The sequence below is a fragment of the Staurois parvus genome, unplaced genomic scaffold (assembly GCF_062004578.1).
Source record: "Staurois parvus isolate SC_StPar_1 unplaced genomic scaffold, SC_StPar_1.0 ptg001001l, whole genome shotgun sequence".
Taxonomy (NCBI): domain Eukaryota; kingdom Metazoa; phylum Chordata; class Amphibia; order Anura; family Ranidae; genus Staurois; species Staurois parvus.
The window spans coordinates 27,052-50,100 of record NW_028318797.1 but is presented as its reverse complement, the minus strand read 5'-3'; the positions used below and the strand labels follow the sequence as shown (position 1 = coordinate 50,100).

Genomic DNA, 23,049 nt, shown 5'->3' with positions numbered 1-23,049 from the left:
GCCGCTGGGGTTCAACTCAATTTCTGGAAGTTGGTTGCACTGGACACAGGTGAAGGTTGGAGTTGGGGAAGTTGGTTGCACTGGACACAGGTGAAGGTTGGAGTTGGGGAAGTTGGTTGCACTGGACACAGGTGAAGGTTGGAGTTGGGGAAGTTGGTTGCACTGGACACAGGTGAAGGTTGGAGTTGGGGAAGTTGGTTGCACTGGACACAGGTGACGGTTGGAGTTAGGGAAGTTGGTTGCACTGGACACAGGTGAAGGTTGGAGTTGGGGAAGTTGGTTGCCCTGGACACAGGTGAAAGTTGGAGTTGGGGAAGTTGGTTGCACTGGACTCAGGTGAAGGTTGGAGTTGGGGAAGTTGGTTGCACTGGACACAGGTGAAGGTTGGAGTTGGGGAAGTTGGTTGCACTGGACACAGGTGAAGGTTGGAGTTGGGGAAGTTGGTTGCACTGGACACAGGTGAAGGTTGGAGTTGGGGAAGTTGGTTGCACTGGACACAGGTGAAGGTTGGAGTTGGGGAAGTTGGTTGCACTGGACAGTTGGTTGCCTCTGGCTATGGACAAGCACAGCCTATCAATACTGGTCACAATGGGCACCGTTGTCCGGCTGTCCAACCACATTGAAGGGTCATTCCTCCTTGGAGAACAAGACACGTCCCGGAGAAAACAAACCTAGTGGCGTGTTTGTACAGAACTTGATCTGATATTAATCAAACATTCACTGCAGATGAATCTTCCAGGTTCACGTGTTTAAATGACAAGGACTGGGTCACCACCACTCAATTTAGATCAGGGGGTCTCCAAACTTTATAGACAAAGGGGCCAGTTTACTGTCCGTCAGACTTTAGGAGAGCCGGACTGTGACCTTTGAGAGCAGAAAAGGTCCCGATGTCCCAGGGGAGCAAAAACAATGCTCCACCTTTGGTGTCAGTGGGAGAAATTGTGCCACATAGTTGGTGTCAGTGAGAGGCATTGTGCCCCATCAGCGGTGTCATTGTGTCCCCTTGTTGGGAGAAATTGCAACCCATCATTGGGAGGAATTGTACCTCATAATTAGTGTCATATGGAGGAATAGCGTCCCATCATTTGTGTCAGGAGGGGGAATTATGCCCCATCATTGGTGTCAGTGGGCACCATTGTTGGTGTCAATGGGAGAACTTGTGCCCCACCATTGACTTCATTGGGAGGAATTGTACCCCATAATTAGTGTCATATGGAGGAATAGTGTCCCATCATTTGTGTCAGGAGGGGGAATTATGCCCCATCATTGGTGTCCATGGGCCCCACTGTTGGTGTCATTGGGAGAAATTGTGCCCCACCGTTGGAGTAATTGGGAGGAATAGTGTCCCATCATTGGTGTCAGCGGGAGGAATGGTGTCCCATCCTTGGTGTCAGCGGGAGGAATGGTGTCCCATCCCTGGTGTCAGCGGGAGGAATGGTGTCCCACCCATGGTGTCAGCGGGAGGAATGGTGTCCCATCCATGGTGTCAGTGGAAGGAATGGTGTCCCATCATTGGTGTCAGTGGGAAGAATGGGGCCTCATTCTTCGTGTCAGCGGGAGGAATGGGGCCCCATCCTTCGTGTCAGCGGGAGGAATGGGGCCCCATCCTTCATGTCAGCGGGAGGAATGGTGCCCCATCCTTGGTGCCAGCGGGAGGAATGGTGCCCCTTCCTTGGTGCCAGCGGGAGGAATGGTGCCCCATCCTTGGTGCCAGCGGGAGGAATGGTGCCCCATCCTTGGTGCCAGCGGGAGGAATGGTGCCCCATCCTTGGTGCCAGCGGGAGGAATGGTGCCCCATCCTTGGTGTCAGCGGGAGGAATGGTGCCCCATCCTTGGTGTCAGTGGGAGGAATTGTGCCCCATAATTAGTGTCATATGGAGGAATAGCGTCCCATCATTTGTGTCAGTAGGTGGAATTATGCCCCATCATTGGTGTCCGTGGCCCCCATTGTTGGTGTCATTGGGAGAAATTGTGCCCCATTGTTGGTGTCATTGGGAGGAATTGTGCCCCATTGTTGCTGTAAGTGGATGAAATAGTGCCCCAAGGGCCAGATAAAAGCGAGCCTCTCGGGCCGCAGTTTGGAGATCACTGACTTAGACAATAGAAGCCTAAATGCGGAGATCGGCACTTTTTTTTTTTTGGAGGGGTTACAAAAAGTTGCCCAACTCTTATGCGGCCTCTGAAATGCGTGAACCCCAGGCAGCAAGCATGCGAAACGCACCTTACCTTTCCACCGGAGCCCACAGAGCCCCTCTTCCTCTCCCGTCTCCTCACATTCACTTTTCAGTCTGTGTTTGGAAAGGTGGCTGAGCAGGCAAGAGGTGTGTCCCAGCCTCCCAGCCTCCACTATCCCTTTAACTCTTTCACAGCCTCCTCGGAGGGATTAGTCACCTCGCACAGTCAGACTTCATGACTATCAACAGCACTGAGATGTTTTCATGCCATTCCGGCAAACGCTAAATAAACACGGCCAACAGCTCAAAATCACAACGAAAGGTCTGAAAAGCTGCCTTGGCTGGAAACATAGAAGAACGAGGGCAAAAGTAGACCAAGAGGTCCAACAAGTCTGCCTCCATTTTTCTGTTTTGATGACCTTTTTGTCTGAGTTTAGATCGATGTTTGTCCCAAGCTGACTTACCGTCACCGACTCCCTACCTCGGCTGGAGGTCTATTCCAAGCATCAACTACTCTTTATGTAGAATAATACTTTCCAAGGGTAGTTTTGGACTTTCCTTCTGCTGTTGGAGGTCATGTCCTCGTGTTCTTCATCTTAGCCTTCTATCGAAAATTCCGCCCTTCTGAACCTTACTCACATCCTTTATATATGGAAACATTTCAGTCATGTCCTCCCTCTACCTACTCTCCTCCAGACTCTACATGTTGTATGAAGTTTCCGAAGTGTCTTTTGATATGTTTGATCCCTTTCACCATTTTTGTTGTCCATCTCTGGATCTGTTCCGTCAATATCTTATGAAAGTGAAGTCTCCAGAATGGCTCACAGTATTCTAAACAAGGTTTAACTAAAGATCTATATAGAGGAATCGGGACCTCCTTCCTCCTGCCGGTGACCCCTCTAGTGATAGGATCTATATAGAGGAATCAGGACCTCCTTCCTCCTGCCGCTGACCCCTCTAGTGATATAAGGATCTATATAGAGGAATCAGGACCTCCCTCCTCCTGCCGGTGACCCCTCTAGTGATAGGATCTATATAGAGGAATCAGGACCTCAATCCTCCTGCCGGAGACCCCTCTAGTGATATAAAGATCTATATAGAGGAATCGGGACCTCCTTCCTCCTGCCGGTGACCCCTCTACTTATATAAAGATCTATATAGAGGAATCAGGACCTCATTCCTCCCGCTGGTGACCCCTCTACTTATATAAAGATCTATATAGAGGAATCAGGACCTCATTCCTCCCGCTGGTGACCCCTCTACTTATATAAAGATCTATATAGAGGAATCAGGACCTCCTTCCTCCTGCCGGTGACCCCTCTAGTGATAGATCTATATAGAGGAATCAGGACCTCCTTCCTCCCGCTGGTGACCCCTCTAGTGATAGATCTATATAGAGGAATCAGGACCTCCTTCCTCCTGCTGGTGACCCCTCTAGTGATATAAAGGTCTATATAGAGGATTCGGAACCTCCTTCCTCCCGCCGGTGACCACTCTAGTGATATATAGAGGAATCAGGACCTCCTTCCTCCCGCCGGTGACTTATCTAAGAGGCAGAAATTGCCAATTGCTCCAGAAACTCCTGACAACCTCAGGTGAACCCCAGGATTCCCCGGTACCCTGGTGGAGAACGGCTGCCCTAGCGATAACTGAAGACCTGTATAAAGGACTTTATATATATATATATTTTTTGTACTGTGAATAGAAGACGCCGTGGAGGTCGTCTGCTTTGTGTGAACGTGGAGGTAATATATATACCGGCATTGTTGGGAGGACAAGGGGACAGCATAGGAACGGATTACTTCTGGTGTGTGAGGGTAACCTGAGAAATGCTGCTCTGTGTAGAGACTTCAGATCCATTAACTGCCATTGAACTGTCTTTTTTTTTTTTTTTTTTAAACAAATGTCACACCAGGCAAATCCAAACAAACAGTTCTAAACATCGGTGAAAGGTCTGATTGCTTCGGAGAAAAAAAAAAAATACATGAAGCTAATATGTTCAGATTTAGGCAGATTTATTTTTTCTTTCTGCGACTGTAAATGCGATTTCGGTATAGTAAGGAGGATTTTTTTTTTTTTACTGCGCGACATAATAATAGAAAAAAAAAGGAAACTTCTTCCAATAGACAATGGCTGATTCAAAGTTTTGATTACTAAGAATAGATTTTTTTTTTTTTTTTACCACGGGATGTAATGACTGAAACAATTCCATAGAATTCCGATCTATAAGACCAGTGAGTTTATGGAGTGAGCAGATGTAGGGTGACACCCCCTCCCCCCCACCCCCATCTCCTCCATTTTTATCATTCCTCCAGAGAACATCTGTGCGCAAAAAAAAGATTCTTCGGAATTCATTTTAGGCGAGAGAAGAGCTACAGACTGCAGTGAGAAGCAAATTAGCCCCTCCCCCTCCAGAGGATTTACCCCCCCCCCCCCTTCCTGGCCAGGCCATGTTTTGGGATAATGCATTACTTTAAAGGGAAAATTGCACGGTCATGCGACGCCAATCCCAAATTAAATTGATGTCCTTTTTTTCCCACTAATGGAGATTTATTTCGGTGGTATTTGATCGCCTGTGCGGTTTTTGTTTTTTGCGCTATAAACAAAAAATATCAACAATTTTGAAAAAAATATATATATGTGTGATTTTTTCTTATTAAACATGTCCTGTAAAAAAAAATAAAAAAAAATTAAATTTTGTCATAAATTTCCTTTTTTTTCTGTTTTGTTTTTTTTTATTTTTTTGCGCTATAAACAAAAAATATGGACAATTTTGAAAAAAAAAAAAAAACAATATTTGTGACCTTTTCTTATTAAACATGTCCTGTAAAAAAAAAAAATGTAAAAAAATCAAATTTCTTCATAAATTTGCGTTTTTATTTATTTTTTGTTTTTTTATTTGTTTGCGCTATAAACAAAAAATATGGAAAATTTTGAAGAAAAAAAAAACAATATTTGTGATTTTTTTTCTTATTAAACATGTCCTGTAAAAAAAAATTAAAAAAATTTAATTTTGTCATAAATTTCCTTTTTTTTCTGTTTTGTTTTTTTATTTTTTGCGTTATAAACAAAAAATATCGACAATTTTGAAAAAAAAAACAAAAAAAACAATATTTGTGACTTTTTCTTATTAAACTTGTCCTGTAAAAAAATATAAAAAATCAAATTTCGGTATAAATTTGTGGGGTTTTTTTAATTTTTTGCGCTATAAACTAAAAATAGCGACAATTTTGAAAAAAAAAACAATATTTGTGACTTTTTCTTATTAAACATGTCCTGTAAAAAAAAATTAAAAAAATTAAATTTCGTCATAAATTTCCTTTTTTTTCTGTTTTGTTTTTTTATTTTTTGCGCTATAAACAAAAAATATCGACAATTTTTAAAAAAAAATATATATTTGTGATTTTTTCTTATTAAACATGTCCTGTAAAAAAAATTTTAAAAATCTAATTTCTTCATAAATTTGCGTTTTTATTTTGTTTTTTTTTATTTGTTTGCGCTATAAACAAAAAATATGGACAATTTTGAAAAAAAAAAAACAATATTTGTGACCTTTTCTTATTAAACATGTCCTGTAAAAAAATGTAAAAAATCAAATTTCTTCATAAATTTGCGTTTTTATTTTGTTTTTTTATTTGTTTGCGCTATAAACAAAAAATATGGACAATTTTGAAAAAAAAAAAACAATATTTGTGATTTTTTCTTATTAAACATGTCCTGTAAAAAAAAATTTAAAAAATTAAATTTTGTCATAAATTTCCTTTTTTTTCTGTTTTGTTTTTTTATTTTTTGTGCTATAAACAAAAAATATCGACAATTTTGAAAAAAAAAAGAAAAAACAATATTTGTGACTTTTTCTTATTAAACATGTCCTGTAAAAAAATATAAAAAAATCAAATTTTGGTATAAATTTGTGGGATTTTTTATTTTTTGCGCTATAAACTAAAAATATCGACAATTTTGAAAAAAAAAAACAATATTTGTGACTTTTTCTTATTAAACATGCCCTGTAAAAAAAATTTAAAAAATTAAATTTTGTCATAAATTTCCTTTTTTTTCTGTTTTGTTTTTTTTATTTTTTGCGCTATAAACAAAAAATATCGACAATTTTGAAGAAAAAAAAAAAAAAACAACATTTGTGACCTTTTCTTATTACACATGTCCTTTAAAAAAAAATTTAAAAAATTAAATTTCGTCATAAATTTCCTTTTTTTTCTGTTTTGTTTTTTTATTTTTTGCGCTATAAACAAAAAATATCGACAATTTTGAAAAAAAAAAATATATTTGTGATTTTTTCTTATTAAACATGTCCTGTAAAAAAAAATTAAAAAAATCAAATTTCTTCATAAATTTGCGTTTTTATTTTGTTTTTTTTTATTTGTTTGCGCTATAAACAAAAAAAATTTTGAAAAAAAACAAAACAATATTTGTGACCTTTTCTTATTAAACATGTCCTGTAAAAAAAATTAAAAAAATCGAATTTCGTCATAAATTTGCCTTTTTTTTTTTTTTTTTGCGCTATAAACAAAAAATATGGACAATTTTGAAAACAAAAAAAACAATATTTGTGACCTTTTCTTATTAAACATGTCCTGTAAAAAAAATGTAAAAAAGTCAAATTTCATCATAAATTTGTTTTTTTAAAAGTTTTTGTGCTATAAACTAAAAATAGACCGACAATTTTGAAAAAAAAAACGATATTTTTGACGTATCTAGTAAAACAAATTTAAAAAATCAAATTTCGTCATAAATTTAGGCCAAAATGTATTCTGCTCCGTGTCTTTGCTAAAAAAAAATCCCAATACGTGTAAATTAATTGGTTTACATGAAAGTTATAGCGTCTACAAATGGCGGTATAGATAATGGGATTTTTTTTTATATACTAGTCATGGCGGCGATCAGCGACTTATAGCGGGACTGCAGCGTGCATTCTGACACTGGGGGGGGGAACTGACTTGGTGTCACTGACATCCCCAGTGACACCAATACAGTGACATGTGCTGATAAAAAGCACCGACACTGTACTAATGGCACTGAGCAGGAAGGGGTTAACATCTGAGGCCATCAAAGGGTTAACTGTGTGCCTTTTAGTAGGGAGACATGCTGCGCAGAGAGATACAAAGCAGCATGTCCTTGCTGGCAGGAGAGAGACCTGCGTTGCTTACATACAGACCACTCCCCTGTCAGTTCTACACGGGTGTCAGTGGGGAATCTCCGACGGGGACCCAGTGATTGACATCCCTAGTCGCCAATGGTGGTGCAGGTAGGGCGGCGCTATAGCGACTACCAGCTGGAACTGGAAAGGTCACCAGCGAACATACATATCCGTCAGCACACCACGGATCTCCAAAGAACTTTTTTTATTGAAAAAGGATCATATGACAGAAGAAAGTGCAACATTTCGGATCCCCACAGGACCCCTTCGTCAGACATGTGACCCCCTTTGTCATCACTTGCGGTCTGGGTGACCACGATGACCCGTGTCCACAGCCAAAAGAGCCTACAATGGACACATGAGCATCAGAACTGGACCACTGGAAGAAGGTGGCCTGGTCTGATGAATTCAAGAACGCTTTGAGGAACACAACGAGTTCAAGGTGTTGACTTGTCCTCCAAATTTTCCAGATTCCACTCCAGTTGAGCATCTGTGGGATGCGCTGGAAAAACAGGTCTGATCCATGGAGGTCCCACCTCACCTCACAATAGCTTGGTGCCAAATACCACATCATCCCTTCAGAGGTCTACTGGAGTCCATGCCTTGATGGGTATGGTGGGTGGGTCCAGTTGAGCATCTGTGTCCAATCCATGGAGGCCCCACCTCACCTCACAACGGCTTGGTGCCAAATACCACAGCATCTCTTCAGAGGTCTTCTGGAGTCCATGCCTTGATGGGTATGGTGGGTCCAGTTGAGCATCTGTGTCCCATCCGTGAGGGCCCCACCTCACCTCACAACGGTTTGGTGCCAAATACCACAGCATCCCTTCAGAGGTCTACTGGAGTCCATGCCTTGATGGGTATGGTGGATCCAGTTGAGCATCTGTGTCCGATCCATAGAGGCCCCAGCTCACCTCACAACGGCTTGGTGCAAAATAGCACAGCATTCCATCAGAGGTCTACTGGAGTCCACGCCTTGATGGGCATGGTGGGTCCAGTTGAGCATCTGTGTCCGATCCACGGAGGCCCCACCTCACTTCACAACAGCTTGGTGCCAAATACCACAGCATCCCTTCAGAGGTCTACTGGAGTCCATGCCTTGATGGGTATGGTGGGTGGGTCCAGTTGAGCATCTGTGTCCGATCCATGGAGACCCCACCTCACCTCACAATTGCTTGATGCCAAATACCACAGCATCCCTTCAGAGGTCTTCTGGACTCCATGCCTTGATGGGTATGGTGGGTCCAGTTGAGCATCTGTGTCCGATCCACGGAGGCCCCACCTCACCTCACAACGGCTTGGTGCCAAATAGCACAGCATTCCTTCAGAGGTCTACTGGAGTCCATGCCTTGATGGGTATGGTGGGTGGTCATGATGGCATGACCGATCGTTGTAACTGGATAATTCTCCTAGTGTTGTCGGCACCTGGAAGTTTTCCCACTGTTATTATTTCTGAAAATTGGCTGATAACATTGAACGCTTCCTTCGACGCACATGCGCACGTGGTCACTGATAGTCTCCACCCACCGTCTGCGGAAGGCGGGATATATCTTTGTGATCACATGACTGCTATCGACACTATTAAAACGGTATCGCTCTTCTGGTTGCTAGAAGTGTGTAGCTGAAAATGCGATCAGCCGGTTCTTGCCGTGGCATTGAGTCATTGCTGTCTGCTTAACAAAGAATCTTTGGAAGGAGAAGTTTGAACTACGTTGTCGCTGAATCCACATTTTCAAGCCTTCTGTAAGATCAGCAATGTCATTTCCTGAACAGACGATTTCCTGGCACTCATCTGTCCTCTGCTGCAACGGGCTGGTGGCCTGCGGGCACGGCCAGGCTATTTTGGGGGATGACTATCTCTGCACTTCTGGCCTTTTCCCTTTATTTGCTCATGCTCCATACCTCACACATGGAAGAAAAATATATTTGAAATATATTTTTAAAAGGTTTTGTTGGTGACTAAGGACATGCTGCAGGTTTTGTTGGAGACTATGGATATGCTGCAGGTTTGGTTGGAGACTAGGGACAGCCTACAGGTTTGGTTGGAGACTAAAAACGTGCTGCAGGTTTGGTTGGAGACTAAGGACATGCTGCAGATTTTGGTTGGAGACTAAGGACATCCTGCATGTTTGGTTGGAGACTAAGGACATGCTGCAGGTTTTGGTTGGAGTCTAAAAACATGCTGCAAGTTTAGTTGGATATAAAGGACAACCTATGGGTTTGGTTGGAGACTAAAGTGATGCTGCAGGCTTGATTGGACACTAAGGACATGCTGCAGGCTTGGTTGGAGACTAAGGTAATATTTCATAATTGGTTGGAGACTAAGGGCATGCTGCAGGTTGTGTTGGAGACTAAGGGCTTCCTACAGGTTTGGTTAGAGACTAAGGACATGCTGCAGGTTTTATTGGAGCCTAAGGACATCCTATGGGTTTAGTTGGCGACTAAGGACATCCTACAGGTTTGATTGATGCCTAAGGACATCCTACGGGTTTGGTTGGCGACTAAGGACATCCTATGGATTTGGTTGGATACTAAGGACATCCTACAGGTTTGATTAAAGCCTAAAGACATCCTACGGTTTGGTTGGAGGCCAAGTACATCCTATGGGTTTGGTTGGAGACTAAGGACGTCCCATGAGTTTGGCTGGAGACTAAGGACATCTTGCAGGTTTGGTTAGAGACTAAGGACATCCTATGGGTTTTGGTTGGAGTCTAAAAACATGCTGCAGGTTTTCTTGGAGATTAAAGACATCCTACAGGTTAGATTAGAACCTACCGACATCCTACGGGTTTGGTTGGAGACTAAGGACATCCTATGGGTTTAAGTGGAGACTGAGGACATCCTGTGCATTTGGTTGGTGACCAAGCACATCCTACGGGTTTGGTTGGAGACTAAGGACATCCTATGGGTTTGGTTGGATACTAAGGACATCCTATGCATTTGCTTGGAGAGTAAGGACATCATATGTGTTTGGTTGGAGACTAAGGACATCCTATGGGTTTTGGTTGGAGTCTAAAAACATGCTGCAGGTTTGGTTGGAGACTAAGGACATCCTGCAGGTTTGGTTGGAGACTAAGGACATCCTGCAGGTTTGGTTGGAGACTAAGAACATCCTGCAGGTTTGGTTGGAGGCTAAAGACATGTTGCAGAATAAAGTGACAGCCTGGGGGGCATGTTACACGAGACTAGTACAGACCACTACTATTGACATTATACATACCACCAATCCCGTTCCTGCTACTGACTGCTGGGGCCCAAGGGCCACACATCAAGTACCAAAAGGCCACACAGGATCCTTGGGCCGCAGGTTGGCACCAGGGATTTCGAGGCTGTGGGTGTTTTTAATGTTCGGTGCGGGGTGTTTAGGGTAGTTTGGTTTATTTCACTTTGTCCTTTGTATTCGTGTTTTTTGTTTTGTTTGTGAATTCTGTATAAAAAGACCAACAAAATAATGTGGATCACGAGGGGCCACATCAATTTTTAATAAAAAAAGGCCCTGGATGATATACTGTTTTGTATGTATCATTTTGTATCATTAAATTTTGTATCATTTTGTATCATTGCATTTTATATCATTTTGTATCATTGCATTTTGTATCATTTTGTATCATTGCATTTTATATCATTTTGTATCATTGCATTTTGTATCATTGCATTTTGTATCATATTGTATCATTGCGGTTTTTAATTATTGCATTTTGTATCATTTTGTATCATTACATTTTGTATCATTGCATTTTGTATCATTTTATATCATTTTGTATCATTGCATTTTGTATCTTTACATTTTATATCTTTACATTTTGTAGCATTACATTTTGTATCATTTTGTATCATTGCATTTTGTATCATTTTGTATCATTGCATTTTGTATCATTTTATATCATTTTGTATCATTGCATTTTGTATCATTTTATATCATTTTGTATCATTGCATTTTGTATCATTTTATATCATTTTGTATCATTGCATTTTGTATCATTACATTTTGTATCATTGCATTTTGTATCATTTTGTATCATTTTATATCATTTTGTGTCATTGCATTTTGTATCATTTTATATCATTTTGTATCATTGCATTTTGTATCGTTTTGTATCATTGCATTTTGTATCATTTTATATCATTTTGTATCATTGCATTTTGTATCATTTTATATCATTTTGTATCATTACATTTTGTATCATTGCATTTTGTATCATTTTGTATCATTTTATATCATTTTGTGTCATTGCATTTTGTATCATTTTATATCATTTTGTATCATTGCATTTTGTATCATTTTATATCATTACATTTTGTATCATTTTGTATCATTACATTTTGTATCATTACATTCCCTGACATTTGTGTTTCTGCTTTCTGATTTTCATACGAATGACGCCCAAGGTGACTCCAGTAAGTAGATTCTCTGAGCCGGAAGCCCCCTCCCCCTCCATGGATTGTTTTATATGCGATTTAGAGGTTTATGAGCTGTTATGATGCCGCATTAGACAATTATCTCTTACAAGGAAATAGCCGCCAATTAAGTTGGGGCACGCTCTCGTTTTCACAGGATATGAAGCAATTACGGGGGCGGGGGACCTGGGGGGGGGGAATTTCTGTGCTTAGGTTGGAAATACATTTTGTTCAACATGAACTGGAGCTTTATATAGCGAACGTCAGTCAGCTGTACAGCACAGAATCGTGCGATGAGATGAGGAAGCCCCGCCCATGAGCAGTCTTTTTACCAGTGCTCATGGGCGTGGCGACCTCATCTTATCACACGATTCTGTGCCGTCCGGCTACTTTCGTTGGCACCTACAGGGGGCGCTGTTGTACCTGAGACGACTAACCTATCTTTGCTTCGTTCCATGAGAGAGCCGAGAGAATTCAGGACGGGACGAGATTTGGAAATCGAATTTAATGTTTGATTCGGGTCTAGCTGTTAAGGAAGTGTATTGCTTTTATCGATTTTTTTTTTTTACGATGGTGATATGATTTTGTCATCAATCTGCTTCAGGCAGTAGGAAGCATTTCCTCAGTCTCCACCCCCAGTGATACTGTACACTGGAACTGTGTAACAAGTCACATGATGAGAGGCCACACCCACATGGAAGAGAAATATATTTCCAATATATTTAGAAACAAAAATTATACATGCGACATAAATCTACAATATGTTGGCCTACGCTGATATATTTTAACACGTATTCTAAAATAAAATAAAAAGTAAATTTAAATATATATTTTAAAGGCATATATTTAAAAATATATATTTTTAACCACTTCCTGTCCGGCCCATGTACATAAACGGACAGACGGGAGCAGTGCAGGGTGGGTTGCCGTTCATGAACAGCGCCCGCATTTACAGGCTGTGCGCGCTCCCTGGGCGATCCGGTGCTCACTGTGTCCTCTGTAAACTGCGGAATCGCTGTACAGGACCCTCTGTGTGAGGTCCCGATCATGTGATCACTGATTGGCCAATCAGTGATCACATGCAGAGTAGTAAGCAAGATGTCACTTCTGATATCATTGCTCCCTACGTGTGGAATCTGTGAATGATCACAGAGATCACATGGTACAGGGCCATTCACAACAGCCTTGTACCATGTGACAAGCTGTGACCAATCACAGCTCACACAGTAGTTCTCAAAGGCTGCAGGAATGCAGCCAGAGAGAAGGAGAAATGATTCCTCTCACAGCCTTTATGGGGGTAAAAGCAATCAGTGTAAAAAAAGAAAAAAAAATCTTCATCACCCCCCACAAGTAGTAGAGTGTCACTATGGTGACACTGTACTGCTACGGTGACAGTATGCTAAAAAAAACCAAAAAAAAAACAAACAAATAATAATATAAAAAAATAAAATAAAAATGTAAAAAAAAGTTTGAAAAATTATAGTTTTTGGTTACAAACTGATTTGTTTTTTTTTTTTTACTAAAAAGACAACTGAATACATTTTGGCCAAGATTTATGAAGAAAGATTATTTATTTGCAAAATTTTATAAGAAAAACACTTTTTTTTAACAATTTTTGGACTTTTTTATTTATATAGCAAAACAAAATAAAAATCCCAGCGGTGAATAAATACCACCAAAATAAAGTTTTATCTGTCTCAAAAAATGCTAAAAAATTCATATGGGTACAGTGTTGCATGACCGCGCAATTGTCATTCAAAGTGCGACAGCGCTAAAAACTTAAAATTGGCCTGGGGGGGGGGGGGGGGGGGGGAGGGGGTGAAAGTGTCTGGACTTGAAGTGGTTAAAATATATTCTTCAGATTTTTTTTTAACATATAAAAAAGTAATTTTAACATATATTTTTTTTACACATATTTGTAAATGCGTTCCAAAAATGTAGATTAAATGTACTTTCAAAGACATATATTTGAAAATGTATTTTTAAAAATATTTTGCATATATTTTTTAAATATATAAAGCATTTCAACGTACAGTATGTATGTATGTGTATATATATGTTTATTTTTTATTTTATTTTTTAAATATATATATTTTATATATATATATATATATATATATATATATTTATTATATATATATATTGAAATATAAAGAACCACAAAAACCAAATGGCACTTTACTGGTACAGACAACAGACAACCTCCTATTACTATATAAAACATGTTTATTGAAACATATCTTCCAAAAATGTACGATAAAACCAGTATTATAGCTAATCAGCCCAATAATTTACAGCATTGTATGTAATGACACCAAAATACTCCAGAGTTCGACGCGTTTCGCTTCCTCAGGACCCTGAGGAGGAGGAAAAGAAATAAAAATAAATAAAACAAAGTAAAATAATAAAACAATACAAAATACCGTAAAATAAAACAAAACAAAATTAAATTACATTATAAAAAACCAAGACAAAATAAGATTGTAAAAAAACCCAAAATACAATAAATAAAACAAAATAAAATAATTGAAACAATATAAAATACAGTAAAATAAAACGAAACTAAATTAAATTATGAAAAACAAGACAAAATAAGATTATAAAAAAAAAACCAAAATACAAAAAATAAAACAAAACAAAATAAAACAAAATAATATAATTGAAACCATACAAAATACAGTAAAATAAAACAAAACAAAATTAAATTAAATTATAAAAAAGACAAAATAAGATTATAAAAAACCCCAAAATATCAATAAATACAACAAAACAAAATAAAACAAAATAAAATAATTAAAACAATACAAAATACAGTAAAATAAAACAAAGCAAAATTAAATAAAATTATAAAAAACAAACAAGAGAAAATAAAATATAAACAAAAACAGTAAATAAAACAACACAAAATTAAAAAAATAATAAAAAAACAATGCAAAATAAAATAATAAAACAAAACAAAATAAAACAAAATAAAATAAACCGGTGAGTAAGTAGGTTACTATTCATTGTAGGACCTGGGTGTAATTTATGACCAATTGTTTCTGGCGTGATAATACATTCGGGTTACTTTGCATTGTGCTGTCCTATAATTATTGAATTATAATCGCAACAAAACAATAAGCAATAAACGCAGCAGATCATTAATTGGATATTTATTTCATCAATGGAGCCAAAAATGGATTCTGCATTTCAAAGAAGAATTCCAGGAATAGATATTTTATCCAGTTACATTGTTTCAGGTTGGATGGATGTAACTCTGTATATACCAGACTTGTCCTTGGAAGCTGGAAAGCATTGACGGTGACACCGCTACTACAGTGCTCTCCACTAGCCGCCGGGTCCCGGGGCCCCGCTACACTGTGACCATAGGAGGTCGGCTGCTCGGCACGGGCACCATTCAAAGTTCACTTTCTGATTGGATGGGCTGGAGAGCGTCACGTCATCACCCCACCTCATCCAATCAGAGTACACTTTGCATTCATTAAAGGATGATTTTTTTTCCTAGCAAGCCGGTACGTAGATTTGCCAGGTATCCATGCCCACTCCCCATTCTGCTTGGATCCCCCAGGTCATCTGAGCAGAGGTTTGCCCCACCTCCTAGCCTGCAACCTCCTGGAACTTGTCACAGGTCCCAGGAGGCTGTGGGTCCATTGAGAAAGAGCCGTACTACTTGAACATGCCCAGTGGGAAGCTGAGACTTCCTGGTGCATCACACTGCCAAGATGGTGGCACCAGGGACCTAATCTGCCTGATCTCCTGGTGCTGACCTTGGATTACCTCTGACTACTCTCTGCCTGATCTCCTGGTGCTGACCTCGGCTTACCTCTGACTACTCTTCTCCTGATCTCCTGGTGCTGACCTCGGATTACCTCTGACTACTCTTCTCCTGATCTCCTGGTGCTGACCTCGGATTACCTCTGACTACTCTCTTCCTGATCTCCTGGTGCTGACCTCGGATTACCTCTGACTACTCTCTGCCTGATCTCCTGGTGGTGACCTCGGATTACCTCTGACTACTCTCTGCCTGATCTCCTGGTGCTGACCTCGGATTACCTCTGACTACTCTCTGCCTGATCTCCTGGTGGTGACCTCGGCTTACCTCTGACTACTCTTTTCCTGATCTCCTGGTACTGACCTCGGTTTTCCTCTGACTACTCTCTTCCTGATCTCCTGGTGCTGACCTCGGATTACCTCTGACTACTCTCTGCCTGATCTCCTGGTGCTGACCTCGGATTACCTCTGACTACTCTCTGCCTGATCTCCTGGTGGTGACCTCGGCTTACCTCTGACTACTCTTTTCCTGATCTCCTGGTACTGACCTCGGTTTTCCTCTGACTACTCTCTGCCTGATCTCCTGGTGCTGACCTCGGATTACCTCTGACTACTCTCTTCCTGATCTCCTGGTGCTGACCTAAGCTGGTACTGGACCTCACTCTGCTTGCTAACCTGGTACTGACCCCAACCTTCCTCCTGGCCACGCTGCGTATGACCCTGGCTCACCTTGACTACACCCCCAACTGTGGCAATCACCAGCTACTAAGCTATCGGCACCCGTGCTCCTTTGAGCCTCGTACCTCAGTCACCACATTCAGCATTGCTGAGACCAGAGCCGCAAGGGTAGCCCTCTCTTCAACGCGACCTTCAACCAAGGTGACAAACACGCATCTAATGCTCATGAGGTTCCTTTCTGCATTTTTGCTGCTGCTAAACTGTAGGAGAAAAAAAAAAAGCATCAGTAGAAGCTCGGAGCGGCCCTTTCCTACGCTGTTGCGCATACGCATCTGCTGGATGTGATCGGGTTCCCAGACACAATCTACCTCTTCTCCAGGGACACTCAGTACAGGCTGTGAGATAGCAGGCTATAAGAACAATACGGGACGTGGGAACCTCATCCGGGGGGGACAGGTGTGTTTGTATTCTGAACCCATCTGACTGATATCTACCACCTGCAGCCAGGTGATGGTGTTCATCGTACGGCATCCACCAGCGTGGTGGCCTTGGTGGTGGGAGGTGCAGCTCCCAGACCCCTCCGCTCTTCTCCTGCCCTAAGGCGTGTTTTGCTACCATTCCTACAATGGAGAGGAAATGTGAAGACCAGATGGAGAACTCACACTAGCTCAATCAATTATTAAGAAGTGGAACATACGGAGATCTCTTGACACCAAGCCAAGGTCCAGTAGACCAAGACAGATTGCAGCCATAACTGGCAGAAGAATTGTTCGGGATACGAAGAAAAAAAAAACCCAACAGGTAACCTCAAGAGAAATCCAGGTTGACCTGGAAAAAGACGGTGTGGTTGTTTAGAAGGAGCACAATATGACGATACTTGAACAAAAATGAGTTGCGTGGTCGAGTTGCCAGAAAGAAGACTTTACTGCACCATAGGCCGATCTGGAAAATGATGGTGTTGTTGTCTTAACATGCGCGAAACCACAAAAAAGCCTGGTGAGGCGTGTCAAGGTGTTGTCGGGCACATTGTAACCTGGATTTTTTTTGGTATTGGTACAGTAAAGGTTTCTTTCTGGCAACTCAACCATGCAGTTAATTTTTGTTCAAGTATTGTCATTTGTGCTCCTTCAAAACAACCATGCCATCTTTTTTGCTGAGCAGCCTGTATTTCTGAACAATTCTTCTGGCAGTTGTTGCTGTAATCTTTCTTGGTCTACCTGACGTTGGCTTGGTAATCAAGAGATTTCCAAATTTTTGACTTCTTACTGACTGGAATATTAATGGAAAAAATGAGCTGCATGTTTGAGCTGCCAAAAAAGACTCCTTTACTGTGATAATGCCACAAGAATACCCCAGTGAGGCGTGTCAAGGTGTTGTCGGGCACATTGTAACCGGGCTTTTTTGTGGCAGTGGTGCAGTAAAGGCTTCTTTCTGGCAACTCGACCATGCAGCTCATTTTTGTTCAAGTATCGTCGTTTGCGCTCCTTCAAAACAACCACACCATCTTTTTTCCAGAGGGGTTTTATCTTTGTATCCCGAACAATTCTTCTGGCAGTTGTGGCTGCAATCTTTCTTGGTCTACCTGAGGTTTCCAAATTTTTGACTTCTTAATAAGTGATTGAACAGTATTGACTGGCATATTAATGGCAAAAATGAGCTGCATGATCGAGTTGCCAAAAAAGATTCCTTTACTGTGACAATGCCACAAGAATACCCCAGTGAGACGTGTCAAGGTGTTGTCGGGCACATTGTAACTGGGCTTTTTTGTGGCAGTAGTGCAGTAAAGGCTTCTTTCTGGCAACTCGACCATGCAGTTCATTTTTGTTCAAGTATCGTCATTTGTGCTCCTTCAAAATAACCACACCATCTTTTTTCCAGAGCAGCCTGGATTTCTGCTGAGGTTACCTGTGGGGGTTTTATCTTTGTATCCCGAACAATTCTTCTGGCAGTTGAGGCTGCAATCTTTCTTGGTCTACCTGACGTTGGCTTGGTATCAAGAGGTTAACAAATTTTTGACTTCTTAATAAGTAATTGAACAGTACTGACTGGCATATTAATGGCAAAAATGAGCTGCATGATCGAGTTGCCAAAAAAAGATTCCTTTACTGTGACAATGCCACAGGAAAAGCCCGGTGAGTTGTGTCAAGGTGTTGTCGGGCATATTGTAACCGGGCTTTTTTGTGGCATTGGTGCAGTAAAGGCTTCTTTCTGGCAACTCGACCATGAAGCTCATTTTTGCCATTGATATGCCTGTCAGTACTGTTCAATCACTTATTAAGAACTCGAAAATTGGAAAATCTCTTGATACCAAGTCAACGTCAGAAATATTGCAGCAACAACTGCCAGAAGAATTGTTTGGGATACAAAGAAAAAACCCCCACAGGAGAAATACAGACTGCTCTGGAAAAAGACAGCGTGGTTGTTTTGAAGGAGCACAATATGATGATACTTGAACAAAAATGAGCTGCATGGTGGAGTTGCCACAAAGAAGCATTTACTGCGCCAATGCTAAAAAAACATACAAAATGTCTGACAACACCTTGGCACGCCTCACCGGGCTTTTTTGTGGCATGTGCTTTCGTGCACATGAAGATGTGTCACGTTTTCCAATGTGTGGGTGTGCCATCAAGAATTAATTAAGAATTTGAAACTAAGAATGAAGGATTAATTAGTTAGGAGTTAGGAATGAAGAATGAACCTATTAATAATCAAGAGTTAAGAATTAATGAACTGAGAATTAAAAAATAAGAATGCATCAATTAAGAATTAAGATCTGAGAATTAAGGATTAATAAACTAGGAATAAATCTATTAATAAATGAAGAATTAATAATAAGGATTCATCAATTAAGAATTATAAAAAAAAAAGGATTAATCAATTAAGAATTAAAAAAAATAAAAATGAATCAATTAAGAATTAAAAAAATAAGAAAGAATCAATTAAGATCTGAGAATTATGGATTAATCAGCTAGGAATAAATCTATTAATAAATTAAGAATTAATAATAAGGATTAATCAGTTAAAAATTAAAAAAAAATAAGAATGAATCAATTAAGAATTAAGATCTGAGAATTATGGATTAATCAGCTAGGAATAAATCTATCAATAAATTACAAATTAATAAAAAAAAAAGGATTAATCAATTAAGAATTATAAAAAAAAAGGATTAATTAATTAAGAATTATAAAAAAAAGGATTAAACAATTAAGAATTAAAAAAATAAGAAAGAATAAATTAAGATCTGAGAATTATCAGCTAGGAATAAATATATTAATAAATGGAGAATTAATAATAAGGATTAATCAATTGAGAATTATAAAAAAATAAAAATGAATCAATTAAGAATTAAAAAAATAAGAAAGAATCAATTAAGATCTGAGAATTATGGATTAATCAGGTAGGAATAAATCTATTAATAAATTAAGAATTAATAATAAGGATTAATCAGTTAAAAATTAAAAAAAAATAAGAATGAATCAATTAAGAATTAAGATCTGAGAATTATGGATTAATCAGCTAGGAATAAATCTATCAATAAATTACAAATTAATAAAAAAAAGGATTAATCAATTAAGAATTATAAAAAAAAAAAGGATTAATTAATTAAGAATTATAAAAAAAAAGGATTAATCAATTAAGAATTAAAAAAATAAGAAAGAATAAATTAAGATCTGAGAATTATGGATTAATCAGCTAGGAATAAATATATTAATAAATGGAGAATTAATAATAAGGATTAATCAATTGAGAATTATAAAAAAATAAAAATGAATCAATTAAGAATTAAAAAAATAAGAAAGAATCAATTAAGATCTAAGAATTATGGATTAATCAGGTAGGAATAAATCTATTAATAAATTAAGAATTAATAATAAGGATTAATCAGTTAAAAATTAAAAAAAAATAAGAATGAATCAATTAAGAATTAAGATCTGAGAATTATGGATTAATCAGCTAGGAATAAATCTATCAATAAATTACAAATTAATAAAAAAAGGATTAATCAATTAAGAATTATAAAAAAAAAGGATTAATCAATTAAGAATTATAAAAAAAAAGGATTAATCAATTAAGAATTAAAAAAATAAGAAAGAATAAATTAAGATCTGAGAATTATGGATTAATCAGCTAGGAATAAATCTATTAATAAATGGAGAATTAATAATAAGGATTAATCAATTGAGAATTATAAAAAAATAAAAATGAATCAATTAAGAATTAAAAAAATAAGAAAGAATCATTTAAGATCTGAGAATTATGGATTAATCAGGTAGGAATAAATCTATTAATAAATTAAGAATTAATAATAAGGATTAATCAGTTAAAAATTAAAAAAAAAATAAGAATGAATCAATTAAGTATTAAGATCTGAGAATTATGGATTAATCAGCTAGGAATAAATCTATCAATAAATTACAAATTAATAAAAAAAAGGATTAATCAATTAAGAATTATAAAAAAAAAAGGATTAATTAATTAAGAATTATAAAAAAAAAGGATTAATCAATTAAGAATTAAAAAAATAAGAAAGAATAAATTAAGATCTGAGAATTATGGATTAATCAGCTAGGAATAAATATATTAATAAATGGAGAATTAATAATAAGGATTAATCAATTGAGAATTATAAAAAAATAAAAATGAATCAATTGAGAATTAAAAAAATAAGAAAGAATCAATTAAAATCCAAGAATTATGGATTAATCAGGTAGGAATAAATCTATTAATAAAGAATTAATAATAAGGATTAATCAATTAAGAATTATAAAAAAAAAAGGATTAATCAATTAAGAATTAAAAAAATAAGAATGAATCAATTAAGAATTAAGATCTGAGAATTATGGATTAATCAGCTAGGAATAAATCTATTAATAAATTAAGAATTAGGAATTATTCAAATAAGAATTAGGAGTTCAGAATTGAGGATTAATCAGTTAGGAATAAATTAATAAATTAAGATTTAAGAATTAAGAATTAATCATTTAAGAATGAGGAACACAGAATTATTCAAATAGGAATTAGAAATTGAGAATTAAAGATTAAACAAATAAGAAATAGGGATTAAAAAGTAATAAATTAATAATTAAGAGTTATAAATGAAGGATTAATCAATTAGGAATTAAATAATTAAGAATGAATCAATGAAGAAATAGGCTTTGAAAATGAATCAATTAGGAATTAATGCCCCTCCCCCTTGCAAGTCTACTAAAGAGGCATTTTGCAGGTGAGTAGCCGTGCGCGGTCCCGGCCCGCACATACGTGTGCCTAGGCTAAGAAGGAAGCAGAACCTGCATATGTAATCATTAATAATGTCCGCCCCTCCCCCCCATATACACAGATATACGATTTTTGACACATCGATCGGATGACGGCCGATATCCCGATGGCGCTCACACGTATCTAAATATTTTTTAAAATTAAAAAAAAGAAAAAAAAAAAGTTAATTTCCTTCACGGCCGGTTCACACTCCATGCGTCTCAGTTGCTTTTTTTCTGCATCCAAAACGCACAGAAAGCAGGTTATATGGTGGTCAATGTCATAGTTCCCATCAGGGCTTGCTGTTCCGGTGCGGTAGAATGCAACAAAAACACACCGGAACGCACAGGTCCCTATTTAAATTGAAGAAAAAGAGAGAGGGGAAAAATGTACTGGAGCGCGTCAAAAACGCGCTGAAAAGCATCAAAAACGCATCAAAAAACGTACTGAAATGCATCAAAAATGCATCAAAAACTCACTGGAATGCGTCAAAAACGTACTGGAACGCATCAACAATGCATCAAAAACGCATCAAAAATATACAGGAACGTGTCAAAAATGCATCGAAAATGTACAGGAACACGTGAAAAACGCATCAAAAACTCACTGGAACACATGAAAAACGCATCAAAAATGTACTGGAACGCGTCAAAAACGCATCAAAAAGTCACTGGAACGCGTCAAAAACGCATCAAAAACTCACTGGAACGCGTCAGACATGTACCGAAACGCATCAAAAATGTACTGCAACGCGTCAAAACGCATCAAAAATGTATTGGAATGCGTCAAAAACGCATCAAAAATGTACAGCAACGCGCCAAAAAACGCATGCAAAAACATCTGGAGTTTCTAGAGTGTGACCCGGCCCATACGACCCCCGGCGCGGACATATCGGCGATGTTTCAATATTCTCTGGCCGCTGAGCCCCCTTCATGACGTCTGACAGACGCGCCGGATCCACACTCAGCTCCATTCAGACTGGTTTTGCCGTCAGTCATGCGTGGATAATGACCCGGCTCCGCAGATCCAGTCCGTCCGCATGGCGCACATTCCAGCTCGGCTATTGGCCGCTCCCAGCAGAGAAATCTGGGTCAGCCTGCAGCCAATGGGGAGTCCTCCTCTGCCTGTTGAAGGACTACAACTCCCAGCATGGACCCGCAGAACATAGATGGGAGGAGGAACGTTTACAAACATCAAGTTCTTTACGTGAGACTCGCCGAGGCGGATGTACGGGATCTCTGAGGGCCCGCTCCTGTCCCTGCGTTGCTGTGCGACTCATTTGGAATGCAGCAAGGTGATGCATGAGCGACGCCGAGTGTTTTGCGGCATTTCATTCAGAGGTTTTCATTCATTACCAGACGTCAGTGTCGCAAAAGGGGCCGTATCTCCGACATCCAGGTCTTCATTCTCACGCTGCTCCCCAGAACAGCGCCTTCATCTGCCTTTATTTCAGAAGGACGACACCATGTTTGTTCAGGCATCACCCAGGGCCAACCGTCTACTTCCCGGCATTACACACCTTGCCACTGCGTTATGACGTTACACACCTTGCCACTGCGTTATGACGTTACACACCTTGCCACTGCGTTATGACGTTACACACCTTGCCACTGCGTT

At 38.7% G+C, this 23,049-nt stretch overlaps 1 long non-coding RNA gene across 1 annotated transcript; it reads right to left on the bottom strand.

The window, feature by feature from the left end:
• Positions 1–13,935: 13,935 nt before the first annotated feature.
• LOC149441351 (uncharacterized) lies at positions 13,936–17,961 on the bottom strand. The gene is made up of 2 exons (XR_016307395.1): positions 16,302–17,961; positions 13,936–14,084 (listed from the first exon to the last, which is right to left on the bottom strand). It is a non-coding gene; the product is annotated as an uncharacterized LOC149441351 (long non-coding RNA).
• Positions 17,962–23,049: the final 5,088 nt, after the last annotated feature.